At 34.6% G+C, this 15034-nt stretch overlaps 1 pseudogene; it reads right to left on the bottom strand.

The window, feature by feature from the left end:
- Nucleotides 1-1671: 1671 nt before the first annotated feature.
- LOC112849844 (zinc finger protein ubi-d4-like) overlaps nucleotides 1672-15034 on the bottom strand; it is a 116464-nt pseudogene continuing 103101 nt past the window's right edge.

Raw genomic sequence — 15034 nt, 5'->3', positions numbered from 1 at the left:
CAAATTAGAGAATTTAACCAAGATAACCTAGTGGCCTATAATGGCAAACTCACTCCTCACTTCATGTTGCAAATATCTTCAATATTTGTTTGTTTGCCTCCCTAGGGAAACAATAATATATACCATCCAAAATGAGAGACATAAAGATATATGAATTCCTTTCCTTTTTGGCATTCTTAAGAGTAACTTTTTAAAGCAATTTGAACTGTTACAGAGTCACCAAGAAGGCACAGCATTAATGAGGACAGCACTGACATAGAACATTTTGACAAAACATAATGAACTGCTCACTTTTTATAAGGAGAACAGAAAGCTGTGATAGTACCTCCAACTCAATGTCAAGCCCAGGCTTGTTGGGATTTTAACTGGATGAGCAAAAGTAATATAATGTGCAGAAATGTTAAACATCCATCAAGTTCCTGTTGGAAGTAAACATTTCAGAACAGCAAAAAAGTGTTTTAAGAAGCAGATAATCCTTGTAGACCATGGTGAGGTTTGCAAAGTATTAAAAAAGAGAATAAAATAGAACTGATTCCCCACTCCACCTCCTCCCTATATGAGCTCCTTATTGACGGCATAGATTTAATTCAAACAAGTCAAATACTCCCTTACAGACTTTGGTGGAGAACTATTTTGTTCAAGCACCTTAAAATGAAAGCACAGGAGAGGTGATCTGATAACATGTTTGAAAGGCTGAGGACCATGCTTACAACAAAACCAGGCTGGGAATTATCTTATTATCCCCAAATGGCTTTAGGGGAAAAAAATGTCACTATCCCCCAAGAAATATTTTATAATTCAAATATGACTCCAGCAACAAGATAAGATTTTCAAGAATTTGAAAACACTTCTCACTAGCTATTGGGAAAATGAACAGCATTCAAGTGATTTCTGGGTCTTTATGAATAGCATAATATTCACACCTATGAATGGTGAGGCCTGTACTTTGGTTAAATTTAATTACATAAGTTTGCATAGACACAAAAATAGTACTAACAGATTTCCAAGAATACTATATAGCAAATAACGATCCACAGTATAGTGGGGAGAGTGGTAGGAACTTCTACATCTTTCTCAGCAGTTACCATGATTTTTTCCGTGTAAAAGTATTTATTTGTACAAATGTTTAGAATACAGAAAGAAAGTAAAGAAAGAAAAAAGACACCTCAACTCCAAAGTGACAGTGAATTAGGGCCTGCCCACAGCCAAGGGGAAGGCCACTCCAGAGTGTCCTGGCATGGAGTGCCCCACCCCCACACCCACGCCAACTACTCCACCTCAGTGTCCCCAGGCAAAAAACTGAGGGATCAGGGTGTGAAGATCTTCCCAGCTGCTAGTGAGCATGCAAGGGAAGAAAGGGATGTCTATGTGGCCTCCCTGTGACCCAGAAGCCAAGATACACAGAGCAGGAGACAGAGGCTCCCAATTCAGTTAGGGGCAGGAGCTGCATGTCTAGGAAGAACAAAAGGGGATTTCGGAGGTAGACTTTTTCATGGAGTTAAAAAACAGGCACATTATCCAACATCTCCCGGTGGCCAGAGGGGGGCAGAGTTGCCACCTGAGCTTACTGCTGCCAAAAGCAGACTAGCACAACTACCCGAGGTTCTCTGCACTTGCGAAAGAAGAGGGAAAGGTGGGCATGAAAAACAAGAGAGGAAGAGAACGACAGCCCTAGAGGTATGGAGGCAGTGGGGGTGGGGAGCATATCAAGAGGAGTTCTGGTTCCAGTAGATGGAAACTCTCTCCTTCCACAGGTCCAGAAACAAACTGCGGCTCCAACTTCCTTCAGGAGGCTCAGACACGGATGGGGTGAGGTAGTACATATGGTAGCCACCATCACAGTTGTCACAGTGATCTCCAAGGTGCTGCACAGTGTCTCCAAGGTGCTGCACAGTGTCTCCAAGGTGCTGCAGATGTTGCAGCACTTGTGCTAGATGCACTGCCAGCAGCAGGTCTCCACAGCTGCCATCATCACCAGGGTGAAGTTCAGGAAAGACAGGTGCTCTGAGTGGCCACAATCAGAACAAGACACCAGCTCCTTGGACTGCCCTGTCTTCTTGTTGATCTTTGAGGCAGAAGTCACCATAGTGTTGGGCAGGGCCAATCTGTCCAGACCCTTCTTGGATTTCTGCTCCTCTGATCTCAGAAAGCTGGGGTGGGTGGCTGTGAGTCTTCCTTATCCTCACCCTGCTCCTTAGCCAAGTGGGAGTGGTGACTGAGGCCTGGTCAGTTCTTGTAACATTGTCCACAAATGTCACAGGCACAGGGCTTGTCCCGATCCCCGGATGGAAGTGTCCAGATTTGTATAGGCACTGTCCACACCTCTACCCTTGGATTTCCCCCTTACCCAGACACCTGGGAATGTCTTCTTAACAGTCCTCATCATCAGGGTCATCCAGGAAGTCATCTGGTCCTAGAATCCATGTCCCTGCTCAACTGTCAGTCACAGGAAACTTACCCAGGCTGTCATCATCCTCTCCGGATCTAGAGCACCTCACTTCTCCAGGGGGTCAGTGCGCAATAGAGCCTCTAAACTGCTGCCATCTTGAGAGATCAACCCCTTTTTCTTCAGGGTCTAGTCTGTGTCTGGTTTAATAGATGGTTAAAAAAAAAAAAGTCCGGAGCCTCACAAGGGTGGAACCACTTCTTTTCTGGTGGCACAGTACATATGGTAGCCATATGTAGGACAGGGTAGGAGTACAGGTACCCAGAGGCCAATCCTGGACCCTGGTGTCTCTTTCCCATCCAGAGATAACAGTTGCTCTGGAATACTCTAGGCTGTGAGTCCAAGAAAGGAAGGCACACACTGGGCTCAGCACAGAGGTGGATATTATATCCATGGCATTGCTCATGGCATCTTTGTAATTCTGGTCATCAAGAAGCTTCACCGCATTTGCCACCACAGCTGCTATCTTCCCTGCTCCTTTCTTTCAGGGCTTACCATGATTTTTAATTACTTATTTATTGTCTAGCTTTTCTAAAAAAAAGACGCTGAACTGTGTCATTGTTGGTTCACTGCCATAATTTCAGTCCTTAACATCAAGTCAGACGCAAGATGGTTATATAATGCCTGACAGATAGGTGACTACTAAGCTAAAGTAAGGAAGAGTAAAGCAAAAACAAACAAAAAACAACAAACATCCACACACAAAACAGAAAAAAATAAAACAAACAACAAAATAAATTTTAATAGGAGTAACTGTCAGTTTGCAGATCCAGTGTTTGCCTTCATTACATAATTATTCATGAATTTTATTGCCAGAAATTATAGTAACCCATGACATTCCAGAAAAACTGGCTGCCTATGTGAGAGGAGACAGATATGACACACAGCATGTTTTGTTTGAATTAAAAAAATAATAATAAAATCTTGACATTTCACTTTTCATCTATAAAGCTATGGATTTCTGGATTCTTTGGGGGAAAAAAAACCAAACAGTATATCAAGCAATGCTAGTCCTAAATTATAACATGGCAATGACTGCTTGAACATGAGTTTTGGACTTCCGGTTTTCATATAATGTCTCTATAATACTATTTTACCTCCTTCATCTTACTTATTGCCTGACTCTTGGAAACATTTGACTTTATTACCTCCACCAATAAATAAGATTAATGGCACTTCAGAAGCTTGACTATCAGGCTTAATTGGGCAGAAAAAAAGTTTGGTAATAAAAATATAATTAATGAATTGTAAGTATCCTTGAATTATCTTTGAATAAATATAACAAAAGATATTTCTGTTAAAATAACTAAAGAAAGAAATTTGGTAAATATGTTATAGGAAATACAGTGTGTATAATTACTATAAGCTTTGCAAAGAATTTAGTCATATGGATATAAAGAAGTTCAACAAGTCTGTCCTTCTTTTGGTTTATGGATAGACATCTTCACTTAATATTTAATTTGATTTAAATATACTATATATTTTTATTTAAACTAAAATAAACAAACAAATAAAAAAAGTAGTTCATCCATTTATTCCACCCACAAACCCTCATCTGTAGCAAACACCAATCTGTTTTCTGTACCTATGACTTTGGGTTTTGTTTGCATATTTTGTTTGTTTGTTTGTTTGTTTTGGGTGTTTTGTTTTGTTTATTTTAGAATCCACATATAACAGAAATCACAGTATTTTTGTTTATGTCTGACTTATTTCATTTAGCAAAATGCCCTTGAACTTAAGTGCTAAGAAGCAATTTAGATTGAAGCAAAGATCACTTCAGTAACACTACTGTATACAGTAATTATGTCTTTTGTCTCAATATATAACATATACATAGAAAATGCTATTTTATCCTCTGGCTATGTAAATAGTATGAGAAGCCTGAAAATATAAAGAAGTTGTATAAAGAAGTAAAAGTATCAAAAGCTTTCTAATTCTTGCTTATATATAATAATATATATTCATATATACATATATTCATATATATAATAATATATATTCATCTGAGTATGATTCATCTTCAGTATATATTCATCTGAGTATGATTCCAGTGGTTCAAAAATTAACCTAACACTGATCTTCTTGAAAATTATGCTGCTTTACCCCTTAATGAAACTTAAACCATTTTAACAACTCTCTTGATATGAGATATATGTAAAGAAGTGTTGTGAAGTGTTGAAAAAAATTTGAAAATATAAAATGCAGAAGAGATTAATTATGTCCACACACCCATTATTCCTCTCTTCCTCTCCAATACCTCTCCATTACACCCATCGTTAGAAGTTCAGTATAGGAGAAAACAGCTAAGTGAGGGTGGATGAGACATCCTAAAGAGGCCTGGAACCCACCTTTTTATAAACATCTAAATATTACTGAATTGCTTCAAAAATACTCAAAGGGGCATCACTGTTCAAGTTCCTTTCCTTTTTTGACACCTTTACAGCTTGTATAGGAAATTTTAAAACTCCAGGAAACTGTAATGGCACAAATATATCATTTTCATTAATCATGTTAGAAGTAACACACCTTATGACATTTTTCAATGAGTAGGAGCAATCTGATAATACTCCTCTTGTGTCTGTGTAAGACACTCTGTCAATTTGCCAAATTGAGTTTGACATTTGCTTTATTTGTCTGAGTTATATATTCATGATAACCCCTTAGCATGTTTGAATCAAAGTATTATCTTTAAGGAAAATTTTATAATGATAACCATAGACATTTTGAATAAGAAGGCTAGAAAAGAAAAGAAAATTACTTGTGACGAACCTGATTAGAAACATAATGCAAAATGAATTTAGAAATGACAGACCCCCCCCAAAAAAAAACTTTTATATAAATCCAGGCTTCTGTATCAAGCATATTAGGAGATTTAAAATGAGACTGGGGGTGCCTGGGTGGCTCAGTCAGTGAAGCATCTGACTCTTGATTTCATCTCAGATCATGATCTCATGGTTCCTGGGATGGAGCCCCGTGTCAGGCTCTACGCTCACAGTGTGGATTCTCTCTCTTCCTCTCTCTCTCTCTACCTTTCTCTCTCTCTCTCTCTGTCTCTCAAAATAGATAAATAAATGTAAATAAAATAAAATAAAATAAAATAAAATAAAATAAAATAGTAAAATAAAATAAAATAAAATAAAATAAAATAGTAAAATAAAATAAAATGAAATGAAATAAAATAGACTGCATTTTATCACTATCGTTGCAAACTATGCTGCTTGGCTTGTGGTATATACTTAGGTTGTTGTAAATGTCATTTGATTTATGTTTTACCACTGCTAACATAGAAAAATGGAGAAATGAAAGATAATTTCCACATAGTGATAATGAAATTAAAGAAGAAACAATGCTGGAAAGTTAGAGTATTATTAACTTCAAATTTGCCTTCACACACATTTGTATGAAGAAAAGCCAACATGCATTTTAGCAGGATAGATATGAATGGGACTAGATAGAGTCTGAGACATACTGTCTGATAATTTATCTTGCCTTGGCCCACATCTCCCTTCCTATGTTGCTATCAGAGCTCAGGTCATTATTACCTATATCCTGGGATATTTTAATATCTTTCAACTGATCTCACCTCCAGCCACTTCCTGACTTAGTTCATTTCTCACACATTGCTAGACTCAACACCCTGAGACACATTTGTGTTCATGGCTCATCTCAGCTGAAATATTCCAGGGGCTTCACTTTCCTATAACTTAGAATTGAAACATTTAAGCTGAATCAACTGTTTCAAAACAATGATACAAACCTACTTGTTCATCGATATTGCCCAGTATTCCAAAGACTTCACTTTTCAGGAAAATCACACTAATCACTATAGTGCAATCACTCTTCCATTAATTACTGGAATGGCTTTCTCTCCATCAAGATATGTGCAAATCCTACACATCTCTGAGACTATTTAAAGTGCCAACTCACCTCTTAAGTGTTCCTAGAATTCACACCTGTTCTGGAAGCAAACTTTCCCTCCTGTGAATGCAGCTAAAATTCTGCCTGTCATTATTTGATAAAAGTGTTTTATTCCTTAAAATCTGTTTAGTTAACAAATATTTATCAACTAACAAACATGGGAGTGTTTATTTACTTGAACTATTGTTATACGTAAGCAAAAACAAAAACAATACAAAAACATTTATGCAAAGCATCTAACAGTGTACACCCTATTTTAATAGGTACTTAGTCAAGAGCATTTTCCTTCCATCATCTTTCCCTACTTTATGGTCCATGACTGGTCTATCACTATAAATTTCCACAGCAGTTAATCTATTACCTTCTATGTAATGAATGCTCCATAAATATTTGTTGAACTACAAGGTAATTTTTTTTAGCTCTTTCTTCATTTCTTTAAAAACTGTCACATTACTTGTACTAAATGTTAAATATGGTTCATTTTCTGAAAACGTCCATTTTCATGGACATAAACCTGGTGATGCTATAATGCACAACTAATAATACTTTTGCTTTCTAAGCTTAAAGAGCCACTACAAATATTTATAATTATTTAATTAGCTTTGGTAATCAGAATAAATATTTCCAAGGAACAAATTAAGAATATTATCTTCCTTTCAAAAGAGAAAATATCAAAGCTGAAAGTGTCACAAGTACTTGATAATAGAAACTGTCTATTATACTTAACAAGGCAGATCTTTCATGTTTACATTCTATAGCCTTGCATTGTACAAAACAATTAGCCAGGCAAAATGAGGTGTATATGTCATTCTGAAATAAGAAGTAGGTAGGGGTCTGGGACTTCAAAGGGAAAGAAAGTGATTCACAGGAAGATTAAAAAGAGGAAATCTTTGTTAAACAATTGTTAGCTGGGCCTAACAGAAACAATGGAACAAGAATTTTAACAAACAGACTTTGCTAAATTCCTCCCTGTCTACTACACCTACTTCATATTATAATGTAAGTCTCTATGGTGATAGCTCCCTTTCTGGAGCAGATACTCTATCTAAATTATTTTAGCCAGTTGGGGGAAGGTCAAAATTTCTTCATGAATCTTTTGGGCCTTGATAATTTTCAGCTCAAAATAATTTGCATGCCAAAGTGACATATCTTGGGACAATTCATTCTGAACCCCTGCACATATAACTATAAATAAATTACAATCAGTAACTCAGCATATAAAATCATTACCTTTCATGATATATGAAATTGAATGAAAAATTTAATGAATGACCAAGTGTTTTTTCTACACAGAATATATGTAACAAATCAATATTTAAGTATGATAAATAATGTCAACATAGAGCAAAATATACAAGTATAAAGAAATGCACCATTAAAATGTATACATAAACCACTGATATCCTTGTGCAAAGCTAAAACTGTGATGTTTTACAAAACAGCATTCTAATAATTGGGTAAGCATCAAGTATATTTTGAGAGAACAGATAAAAGACACAATAGAAAGAATAGGATTGCTTTCTCCAACATTCAACAGACACATACTTGGGTATATCACATCCTAATCTATTTTCACAGTATTTTACGGAACATACGATGTGTTTGGAAATATTTGGTTGTTTTAAATGATATACAAAATGTATAAACATATCTCATCTTCCAAGGAATTTATAAATTAGCACACACATGAAGCAGATGGTATTATATAATATTTAACTAAACACTGTACTAGGTTATACAGATTATATTGTTAATTAATTTTGAGAACGTTCAGAAAACAATTTTTGGATTAGTTCTGTGCATTTGACTGATTAAATTATTTTGAAAGCTTACAATGACTATTCCTGTTGTGTTTTCTAGGACATTCCTATCAAACTTTTTGTTTGAATAAAACTGTCTATCCTATATCTACTAAAAATTAATTATAGGATATATTAAAAATGAATAAATTATATATATTTTTATTACCAAATTTTTTACACTCAATTTTTTAAAAAATAAGGACTTTGATTTTGACCTGAAAAGTACCCAGAAGTCCCTCCATCTTGGATGCATCAGAGGACTGAGGTTGTAGGGAAAACTGCTACCTGGAAATCTAGAGTAATAGACACATCCAGAAACACTACAGAGACACTGTAACACAAATAAAGAATGCCTTTGATGGACTCATCACTAGACTCAACAAGGCCAAAGAAAGAATCAGTAAGCTTAAAGTTAGATCAATAAAAACTTGCCAAACTGAAAAGCAAAAAGAATTAACACTAATTCTTAAACAATCTCATCCAGAATATTAAAGATGAAAAAATCTTCCCAAGTAATTTAATGATGCCAGTAGCTCCCTGATATCAAAACCAGGCAAATAAAATATAAAAGAAAGAAAGAAAGAAAGAAAGAAAGAAAGAAAGAAAGAAAGAAAAGAGGAGAGGAGAGGAGAGGAGAGGAGAGGAGAGGAGAGGAGAGGAAAGGAAGGAAGGAAGGAAGGAAGGAAGGAAGGAAGGAAGAGAAAAAAGAGAGAGAAGGAGGAAGAAAAAAATGCTAGGGCACTATCTCTCATAAACATAGACACAAAAATTCTCAACAAAATGTAAGCAAACCCAACCTAAAATGTATAAAAAATAATTATACAACATGACAAAGTGAAATTTATTATAAGCATGCAAGGCTTGTTCAATATCTGAAAATAAATCAATGCAATCCTACCCTATCAACATCTTGATCCAGATCTCAAAGTTCTGTGTTCAAGCCCTACATTAGGCTCAGTGCTGGGTGTGAAGCCTACTTTATTTATTTATTTTTTTTAATTTTTTTTTTCAACGTTTATTTATTTTTGGGACAGGGAGAGACAGAGCATGAACGGGGGAGGGGCAGAGAGAGAGGGAGACACAGAATCGGAAACAGGCTCCAGGCTCTGAGCCACCAGCCCAGAGCCCGACACGGGGCTCGAACTCACGGACCGCGAGATCGTGACCTGGCTGAAGTCGGACGCTTAACCGACTGCGCCACCCAGGCGCCCCTGAAGCCTACTTTAAAAAAGAAAAAAAAAATGCCCAAAAAACTAGGAATTAAGGGAATATCCACAACCTAATAAAGAATATCTACAGAAAACCTATGGCTGATACTGTATTTAATGGTGTATGACTGAATGACATCCTCTAAAGATTGAGGACAAAACAAGAATGCCTGCTCTCAACAATCTTATTCCACAAAGTACTAGAATTTCCAGCCACAGAAGTAAAGCTAAAGAAATAGGAGCCATGGTGATAGGACAGGAAAAACAAACAAACAAACAAACAAACAAAACCAAACTTTGTATTTGCAGATGGTGTCATTGTGTACATAAAAAATTAATAATAAAAAAAAAGCTCCTAGAAGTAGTAAGTTCAGCTAAATTGCAGCATATAAAAGGGACACAGAAAAACCAATCACATAAATGATAAAATGTTATTTATAATCATGCCAAAGAAAAGAAATACTTAAGTTTATACTTGGTAGAACATGTTTAGAGTCTTTATGTGTGAATTACAAAATGTTAATAAAAGAAATCAACAAGACCTAAGTAAAAGGAGAATAAACCATGTCTGTGTATGGAAAGATTCAACATAGGAAAAGTGACAGTTCTTTCCAGATTGACTATAGGTTTAATCCAATACATACCAGAGTTCCACAAGATTTTTGTATCCATTTATAAGCTTATTTTACAATTTATGTGGAAAGGCACAGGATCTGTAATAATTAAATAATAAATAAATAATATATATAATAAATAAAATAATAAATAAATAAAAATAAAGTAAAAAGAGTCTCTATCTGAAATTAAAGCTTACTTTATAGGTATAGCAATTGAGACACTAAGATATTGGTGAAGGATTAGGTACACAGATCAATGGAAAATAATAACACAAAAAAGACTCACACAAATAAACTCAGCTGAGTTTTCACAAACTAATAAAATTAATTTAATGGAGGAAGGTTAGCCTTTTCAACAAATTGTATTGGAACAACTGGGTATTCATAGGCAAAAAACAAAAACAACAACAAAAAATAAATAAAACCCTCAACCTAAATCTTGCATCTTATACAAAATGTACTCAAATGAGTAATGAAGATAAATACAAAATGTACAACTATAAATAATAAATGATGATAAATCACTGGCATATGGCAAAAGGTTTTAAATTTGACATCAAATGCACAATCCATAAAATGAAAACCTGATAAATTAGACCTCATGAAAAGTATAAAGTTTTGCTTTACAGAAATCCATGTAAAGTGGAAGAAAATATTTGCAAGTTACAAATCTGACAAAGAACCAGAAGCCAGAATATATAAAGAAGTCTCAAAACTACACAGCTAAAAAATAACCCAATTATAAAATGAGCAAAAGATAAGAACAGACTTTTCACTAAAGAGGTTATACAAATGGCAAGTAAACACATAAAAAGGTGTATGACATCATTAGCCATTTGGGAAATGCAAATTAAAACCACAGAGGATATCAACACACACCCATAAGAATGGCCAAATAAAAAGTAATGACAACACCAAATACTATCTAGGATGTGGAGAAAGTGGATCATTCATACATTGTCAGTAGGAATATAAAATATAAAGCCTGAAAATTTTACATTGTGAAAAACAATTTGGCAGTTTCTGAGAAAATTAAACATGTAATTACAACACGACCCAGCAATCTCACTCTTGGACATTTATCCTAGAAAAAGCTTATGTTCACACAAAAATGTATACATAAATGTTTTTAGTAGTTTTGTTTGTAACTAAAACTATAATCAGCTCAGATGACTTCAATAGCTGAATATTAAATAAACTGTGGCTCACACATACCATAGAATATCACTCAGCAATGAAAAAGAATTGTCTAGTGATACACACAGCTTGGATGAATCTGCAGAGTATTATAGCGAATGAACACATCATTCATCAACACACCAGTTTCATGAAGGAGTTTGATGTTGGGTCTCTCAGCTTCAAGTCCAAGTTGAAATATGAATGTCTTTTAATCCATAAAATGATAGCGCATGTAAAAGGCTACAGAACTTAAAATTATGCTTTCCATTATCATTTCACTCACATTGAATATTAAAATTCATATGAATAAAAACTTTAAGTCAACTATTTTAGAAAGTCTTGCTATTCAAAGTATGGTCATTGGATTAACTGCACTGGCATCACCTGAGAGCTTGCTAAAAAGGCAGAAACTCAATCAAACTTAATCAAACTTAATCAAAATCTTCATTTTTCAAGATCTTTCTCTGTATGTAAACTTTTGAACATCATTGTTCTAGAGTAACGGATAGCTACACAGTGGGTAGTTGTGCAGTATAATTGCAAGATCTTTCCTATACATTGTTATGTCCTGTGTATGTGGGAGTTGAGCTACCATATAAATGTCATATCCTAGCACATCAAAGGATATAATCAACAGAATGAAAAGGCACCCTATAGAATGAGAGAAAATATTTATAATTCACATATTTGATAAAGGGTTAATATCTGGAATAAAGAACACCTACAACTCAACAACTAAAAAATCAAATAACCTGATTAAAAAATGGTCAAAGGACTTGAACTGACATTTCTCCACAGATGATTTACAAATGACTGATATGCACATGAAAAGATAATCATAATCATTAATCATTAGGGAAATCAAAACCACAATGAAATATCATCTCATGCCCATCAGTATGGTTACTGAAAGGATGGGAAGGGGAGGGGGAGGCAAAGAGGAAGGGAAGGGAAAGAAGGGAAGGGGAAGGGAAGGGAGAAAGGGAGAGAGAGAGGGTGGGGGAGAGGAAGGAAGGAAGGAAGGAAGGAAGGAAGGAAGGAAGGAAGGAAGGAAGGAAGAGAGAGAGAAAAGAAGGATAAAAGGAAAAATAAGTTTTGGCAGGGACGTGAAGAAATCCGAACGCTTGTGCACTGTTGGTGGCATTGTAAAATGTTGCAACTGCTATAGAAAACACTATGGAGATTCCTCAAAAACGTAAAAATAGAGCTACAATATGCTTAAGCAATTCCACCTTTGGGTATACATCCAAAAGAATTTGAAACAAAATCTCAGAGAGATATTAACATTCTCAAGTTCACTGCAACATTATTCACAATAGTCAAGACATAAAAATAACCTAAATAGTCATTAGCAGATTAATGGATAAAGAAAATGTGGTAATACATACCATGGAATGTTACTCAGCTTTAAAAAAAGAGGAAGAAAAGATGAATGAACTTGAAAGATATTATGCCAAGTGAAATAAACCAGTCACAGAGGAACACACACTGCATGATTTCACTTATGTAAGGTATCTAAAATAGTCAAATTCATAGAGGGGATATGGAAGGGGGAGAAAAGGGAGCTGCTACTCAGTAAACGTTAAGTTTCAATTATTCAAGGCAAAAAAGTTCTGAAGATTTATTTCATAATAACATGAATATACTTAACACTACTGAGTCATACAGTTAAAACTGGTTAATATAGTAAACTACATTTTTTTAACACAGACAGGTACACATACAGCCAAAACTATCTCAGAATAATTCTGCATAACATTTGTTATCCCAAAAAGAGAAAAACAGAACAAAAAACAAAAAAGATACAAGAGAAAAATAAAACTGTAACATACCCTCCAAAATCTGACTCCAACCAATCTTGCCTACTGTATCCCCCAATATTTATGTATTAACATTTCATTTTAGCCAATATATAACATACCCTCCAAAAATATGATGACCCCAACCAATCTTGCCTACTTTATCCACCCCCCATATGTATGTATTAACCTTTCATTTTAGCCAATTTTTTAGCCAATATCATTTAGCCAAAATATATAACCACACTGAATTCCTTCAGCATAACAGACACAATGACTCACAACTCAACTAGATCTTGTTCATTGCCTCCATCATAACACTTCTCTTACCAAAAAATATAATAAATCATTGTGCCTGAATTAGTGGGATCAGATCTTGTTAATCATTATATGCCCAACATTTAGCCCAAAGTATGGAATATGCTAGGCTTTGAATGCTCTCTCCATTTAAAATACACACACACACACACACACACACACACACTCCAAATTCTTTACCCAGTGAAATCTTTTTTTTTTTTTTTTTTTTTTTAACAGCTCAGTTGAATCTAATCTTCTTCCCTAATGGTTTTGGCCCATAGCTGTCTCTCATTTCTCTGAATTCTATTATTGTGACATTATTTTCAAGCTGGTATTACTATTTAAATGTTTATTTCTCTACAGCTTCTCTTTAAAAAGAAATGGTCAGAGAGTATTTGTAATTCTTTGTTTTCTTGGGTATTAATAAATACTATGAACCAATTAATTTTTGATATACAGTGACTTATATGGATTTTGATATAGAATTAAAGATTCTCAGTTTAATTTTTAGTTGGTTAATTATTTGATTCATTGAAAAAATCTTTCTGATATTTGTCTCTATAATGCAGCAATTTCCCAGGAATTTATTTTGGAATAAACTTATTGAAATGGTCTATTTATGGGTTCACTGAAACTCTGCTCTAATTCAGAACCCAGAGTATTATGGCCATTATATTTTTGTTAGGCTTTTATAAAGTTAAGAAGCACTGCTCAGAGATGCAATTTTCTAAATAGTCTCTGATGCTCTGATAGCGGTCTATTTTCCAAGAACACACCCCAAGTAAGGAATTATTATCAGGAAAATGAACAACAAAATATGACAATTTATTGTCCCTCAGCCCCAAAAGCATAAAATATTTACTCAATAAAATGGGCAAATTGGTATAAAAAGTCCACATCACTGAGATGAAATATCAAAGCTAAAATGGTTCAATATTGTAACAGCATTTATATGAGGACAAGGCTTGGATGGATAAACTAAATTTATAGCTTTGCCCTTTTCCTGTTTTTGCATGGTTAATTCTTGTCAATATTGAATTATGTAGGCTATTGTACTTAATTAATGTGAGGAAAAGCTCATCATTGTTTCCATGAATAAACCCAGTTAGAATGGTGATTTTCTGACATGAGTTTAATATATGCTGATTACAGTAACATTTCCATAATGGTTTTTAAAAATCACTGATAATAATTGTAAAATATTTTATTATGAGTTGCTTTTTAAATCATGAGCAAATATTTGTTTGAATCATGAGAAAGTATATTAATAAAGTACAAAATTTGTTATGCACTAGGGCAAGTTAGATTTCCACGTACTCATAACTGAAATAATCAGCATTTTATCACCGCCATCCTTGCTGTTTAAAGTACGGCCTTTGGACTATAGACAGTAATATTACTTGGAAGCTTTTAAAAATTATTAACTCCAGTTCCTATCCCAGCCTACTGAATTCTAACAAAATTTTCAGATAATATGCATTTACATTAAACTTTGAAAATATCTTATCATCATCATCACTTTCATTGCCATCATAAGAATCCCTCTAACTGGCACCTTGGAGCTTCAATGTGTGTTTAAAAAAATGTTTATTTTTGTTTTGCATCCATGATATCACTCAATGTGGTCCAGTGTGCACAGCATTAATGTGTGTCACCTATATGATGAAATGTCATTTTACTCATAAATATCCCACTGGCCACATCTTCTCCAACTTAAAGTATGTACCACCTGGGGAGTTTGTCAGACTGCAGATTTTGAACAGTA

This window comes from Puma concolor, chromosome C2 (genome assembly GCF_028749965.1).
Source record: "Puma concolor isolate L17-30 chromosome C2, mPumCon1.1.hap2, whole genome shotgun sequence".
Classification (NCBI taxonomy): Eukaryota; Metazoa; Chordata; class Mammalia; order Carnivora; family Felidae; genus Puma; species Puma concolor.
Note: the sequence above shows the minus strand (reverse complement) of the source record. Positions and strands in the feature narration are given on the sequence as shown.